This window comes from Symphodus melops (genome assembly GCF_947650265.1).
Source record: "Symphodus melops genome assembly, chromosome: 8".
Lineage (NCBI taxonomy): Eukaryota > Metazoa > Chordata > Actinopteri > Labriformes > Labridae > Symphodus > Symphodus melops.
This window is the reverse complement of record NC_136698.1, coordinates 9998087-10004131: the sequence shown is the minus strand read 5'-3', so window position 1 is coordinate 10004131 and position 6045 is coordinate 9998087.

Genomic DNA, 6045 nt, shown 5'->3' with positions numbered 1-6045 from the left:
AAATTCAAGATGCATAGTATATCAGCTGAGGATAAATATTGTAATTCACTTAATGTACAGTATCTCCAAAAAAGAGAAGCTTTTGATGCTACACTACTATGTGGTTATTGTTGCCAAGACTTAAACCAACCTTTCAGTCTCAAATCAGCCAATCATTCTTTGACGCTAAGAAGTCCTGAAGCTAATTTATTATTCATGAGACAGGAAGCTAAATGACAGGAGAGGATGCTTGCTAAAGGTGACATGGTCGGAGAAAGAATCCCCTGATATTATCTTAAACATGTATTGAAAAAGAGAGAGCATGATGTGTTTAACATATTTATGCTATTCTTCCATCTTCTGTGTCTACACATTGGCTACCTATACACAGTTGGACTTCAGCGAGAGCAGCAACATATTAAAGAACATCCCCTTTGTGTCTCTCTCTGGTCCTCTGGAGTGTGGAGGCAGATGAACTCAAGGTTCTGTATGGGTGGGAAATAGAGCGCATGTAATCTGCAGCGCACATCTTCGCCCTGCACAGGCTGCGGAATTAAATCAATATTCCGCAAAGCTTTCTCTTGTTTTCACATTCACTTGACTGCTGCCGTGATGCGCCGCAAGGTTCGGACAGTTGCATCGCCAAATTTTTGTGGCATTTGCCCCCCTCCCTGTTCCTCCTCCTCCTCCTCCCTCACTTCACAGCAGAGACCCTTATTTGGATAGCTCCAAGGCGATGCGCCCGTTCCATTTGTCTCATGCGTTAACACGAGGTGGCAGGAATATGGCGATGCGCTATCTCGACACAAAACATTATCTCCGCTCCGCTCCTCCAACACCGTGAAACAATGATTATTAACCGCTTAAGGAGCGTGTTCAGGGGTTTTTGAAGCTTGTTGTCACACTTAAAGAACATGAAATACATTTCACAACACAGCCCCTCAATTAGATATTTTAAATTTATTTCAGTGCAGACAACGCTTCCTCTTTTCTCGCCCCTTTTGAGTACTGTCAGTACCGCCTCGCCCGCAACCATGGGGGGGTTACGGCTTACGCCATTATGACTGGACTTGTGGCAGTCGCACTTTTACCAGAAACCAGCCTAGCACTTCCTTTTCAAGATTTACAAGCCTGTCGTGCTACATCATCCCAGTGTAAGACCCTGGTTATGCATTCATGCACACACAAACTCACTCACACCCCGTCGTTATGAAAGTAAAACCCTGCCTCTGCAAAATGGGTCATACACTGCAGTCACTTTATCTCAGCGAACGTTATGTGCCTGTGCGAGTGGTAGACATGCGCATGTGTGATGGTACATCAAAGGCAAGACTCCGGGATTACAGCATGGGTTTCTTCTATGAAACAGGGCTCGAGCAAGTTTAACCATTCCGTGTTTTCGGGGGTTGTAACCTCGATGATATAGTTAGCCCAGAGAGCAAAAAATGTCAGACTTTCTTTTATACCTTGAGGCAGCCCAGAGGAAGGTGCTCTTTCTCTGGAATGAACTGTATAGCGTCATTTTCATTCTACCGCAGTGCCCTGCCTTATACGTCAGCGATTCCAGGCAAACGCAGGATTTACTCGGTGCGTGTAAAAACCACCCTTGGTTAGAGTTTGATGATACACAGACAGACTAATAGGTACACATGCACACTTGCAAATTGTATCCACTGTGGAGAATACGTTGAGCTGTGGGGTTCAAAGCTATGCCACTCAGAGAGGGAAGGCAGCTCTGTGCCATCGTCTTATAGACCCATCACTGTGAGAGCTAATCTGCAGCGTGTTCCAGCCCCTATATTTAGACCAATGTTTTGTGAACACTTAGCATAATTTGCTGAGACGAAAGGAGCTTTTCGACGCCGTTAACCTCATCTCTTTAAAATTCATTTGGAGGTTTTTTTTTTCTTCTTCCCATTTGAGCGTTCCAAAAACACCTGTTCCCCGCTTTGTCTCCCCATGAAAGCGTCTCCATTTCAATGACGAGCTAGTTTGTCATGAATGGCGATTAAGGTGCGAGAACATGCTGGTTGATGCGCTCAGCTGCTCACAAGCGCATTGATGTTATCTGAAATCAGCTCAACAAACAGTTGCAATTTAGGTTAAATAAAATGCCTTCACTGTCTCATACAGCATCACTTGATTTACCTCTGCAGCAATCTTCTTCATTACACTCACCTCCATGAGAACATGATGAAACACCCACTGATCAGGTCCATAAGAATTTAAGGGAAGTAACCGTTCCTGGAACAACACTACACTGGGTTTTAATTCATTCCCATTTATTATCATCCAGGGAATAGCCAGTTTAGGTACACGTGTGAAAGCGTGTGTGCATGCATGTGCGTGTGTGTGTGTGTGTGTGTTTGAGCACCAAATGCTCTGATCTGGTCCAGGTGGGCCAGAGGGAGTTGGTCATACTAAAAGCCTTTACCTCCATCTGCTGTGGCCTGCAAACACACATGCATTTACACACAAACACAGAGACAGGATGGACTCTCTGGTTCAAAAAGCCCATCCCTTAAGCATTAAACACTATACGCTTTGGCCACAGAAACAGGCCACACCAGGGGCCCGCATGGCATCTGCCTCCCAGCTCACAGAGCCAACACAAGGGGCCGAGGGAGGGGCCGGGGTCCAAGATAAGCTCTTCCTTCCCTGGTTACGGCTATGCCTTTGGGGGACCGGACAGGCCTGGAGCCTCAGCTGAGCATGGCTGATAATATCCACATGAGTGTACACGTATGTGTGTGTTCATGTGTGTGTGGCAGGATAAATAAGTGCGTTGAGACGGAGGGTGTTGGTGTGGGGGAAGTGAGTGTGTTTGTGGGTGGCTTGGGAGCAAACAGTGACACAAAAATATGCCTGCTTGCCCAAAAAGTCACATAACAGCTTTGACAATTATCATCCCCGACATTTAAAAGTTGTTCATATTGGTGCCAAAAGTTCACAGAAGTATTTAAAGATATGTTTCCTCTTCAAAAGTGGAAATATAAATGGTGCCACTCTAAAGTAAAACTTACAATAAACTACTTTTTTTTTGTCAAAATGTCCACGTTAAAATCTAATTTAACCTACAGTAGTACTCTTCTGATCTTTGTTTGAAAAAATATGTACAAAGAAAAAACTGGGATATTAAGTGAATTATGTAAAGAGATTTATCTGCCTCATTTCTATGCTGTGAATCCTCTTCAAGAGACAAATACAATAATGCAATTTGAACATTTTGCACTTCTTACATTGAAAATACAATTTAAACAACAAAGTATGAAGATGTTGTTAGGCAGCAGACAAGGCATGTAATAAGAACAGTACATTATTCTCATTACATTCGACAATGACATGAAACTATTCGGCATGCTTTCACAATGGCGTTCATTGTATTCTTTTTCTTATCTGTTCTTTGTATTTTTTCCCCTTACCCTCATTTACAGTTTGAGATAATTGCCGTGCTGCTAACAGAAAATCAATCTGTTCCTGCTCACTCGCTTTAATTCATTGTTTATTTAACATGAGTGTAATCTAGGCCTTTGTTGAATGACAGAAAATGGGCTCTCTCTGTGCTGCAGCCTTGACCTTATCATTTTAACTTGTCATATTGGAATACTCATTTACTCATCATGTTAAGAGTCGCCTCACGTAACGAGCCGGCGAAGCAAATTAAATGAATACTGGGCTACTTTTAATCAGGTTGATGTTTCAAATAACAGAACATGACTAAAAGGTTAGGAGGATGATAGAAACACTAATTGGTAAAAAGATGTTGTTGAGGCTGGAAGGAAAATTCCTTGAATGAAATGTAATATTATAATAGTGCACACAATCAGGATAATGTGACAGCCTTATGCTCTGTGTAATGTGTGCCTTTTAAACAATTTCACTAAATGAGAAGTTCATGACCCCCTTCAGTGGGTTATGTTCACTTATTAGTTAAGCCTTATCATATTATTTTTAAAGGATGATTCTAATTAATATCAAACGTGATTTTGCTTCTCAGGAGTTCTTCAGCTTCGGTATTGGAGTAAAGAATGTATGGGTCAGATGTAGTTGAGAAGGCATCTTTGGTAACTTTTCAAAAAAAGTGCTGGAGCTTTAAGTTTTGAAACATGAACATATAAAGTTGATTAAAGCAGATTTATACAATCTAAATCCCCATTTATTTATATATCATATTTAAAGACAACCAAAGTTGACCAAAGTGTCGTAGAAACACATAAAATCAGCAAAATAAAAACACGAGCTAAGAAAGGAAAAAGGATTCAATCATTAATGATCATGATGATTATGTTGAGCTACTGTAACTATTCCAAGGAATAGAGGTGAGTTTTGAGGATTTACAGTAAAAGCAGGTGATGTCGAGGGATAGTCGAAGGAACGGCATGAGCGTTCCTGTGCTTTGGAGCAGCGGCTGGCTATCGACCTTCGACGTTGGGACTGCCAGAAGCAACTGGTCTATACTGTAGGTCTGAGTGTCCAAGATGAGCTTGAAAAAGTAGGTTTAAGTGAGTTTTGTGTCCTCAAATCAGTCCTGCAAGAAGAGAGGGATCATAGGTATGATGTTTAAGAAGAATCTTTAAAATCAGGTAAAACTCCTGCTCACTGAGTGAGTCTCTGGTGTTCAATTTGGAGGGAAAAGTCATTTAAATAAAGAAACCGTTTGAATCTCAGTTTTTTTCTCAACCCGTTGCCTTCATGGACCCACTCTTTGCACAATTGGACACAATTGCTTTTGTAAACTTCACGAAATTGTTTCTCGACTTCTGCGTCTGGAAAGCTGACACCTTGGTAAAGTGTCACTGTTCTCTGCTGGTAGCTTCTTCTTTCATGCTAACAATCTGGAATAAGATGCAGGGTGCCTAAAGAGAGACACTTCTGATATTCAACACGGGATGCTAGGTGTTTTATTTTAAAGTGTTGGTGTTAAACACCGGCTTTGTTGCATCCTGAATTTCCCTCGGGATCAATAAAGTATCTATCTATCTATCTATCTATCTATCTATCTATCTATCTATCTATCTATCTATCATGCAGCCTAATTGGAGGCGTTGTCTTATTAAATGAAGGACTGTGAGCATGTTGTAACGTACCATAGTTTGTGTTATCCTCAGAGTTGTTTTGATGAGGGAGAGAGAGAGAGAGATAGAGTGGGAGAGAGACATAGACATTGAGGGAAATATCCAGAGATCCAGGTCAGCTGCAAGGTCTCAGCTGGAGTTGAGGGCTACACCTGTTGGCGCCCGGGGGCCTCTCTCTCTCTCTCTCTCCCCCTCTCTCTGTCATCTTTATGTCTGTTCCCCCCCCCCCCCCTTCTCTCTCTCTCTCTCTCTCTCTCTGTCTGTCTGTCTCTCTCTCTCAGTCCAGCTGGACGTGTAGGAGCCTCTCAACCTCCCCCAACCCAGCCTGCACCTCCCGGATCCAGGCCAGTTCAGCCCAGCCATGCGTGGCCATCTCTGGGAATTCATTCCGGATGCTTCCTGTTCATTGCATCCACTCCTCTCTCCCCCTTCTTTCTCATTCTGTCACTCCACCCACACAACCCCCAATCTGCATGTCTTCCTCTTAACTACTTATCCCATAAACTATCTTTATTTTCTCACGCACATGCTTGAAACCACTCATTTCTGCCTCTTGTTTTTACATGTTATTATCTAAAGGATGCCCTTTACATGAGATGTTTTTGGATTTAAATGATTTAAATGCTTAAACTGTAAAGAAAAGAAAAAGAGAGTTTTTTGTTTTTTTTTAAAGTCCCATAAAGGAATCTTTCCAAATATCTGACCTGGATTTAAACACCCAGAATACAGTTATATCCTAAGTATTGCAGCTCTCCTTGTAGGAAAAGGCGGGAATAATCCAAAGTTTTCCTTGTCATTCCAAAGTTTCGGCAGGAATCACTGAGGACTGCAGAACACATTCCCACCTCTCCTGACTCCTGCTGTGCATCCAAAGCCGCCTTTCAACACAGTCAGCAGAGACTGCAGCTGGAAACATTAAAACGCTACTACAGGCATCCTCTTTATTCGGATATTGTGCCTGTAGCCTACTTTTACGAATAATGCCTGTACA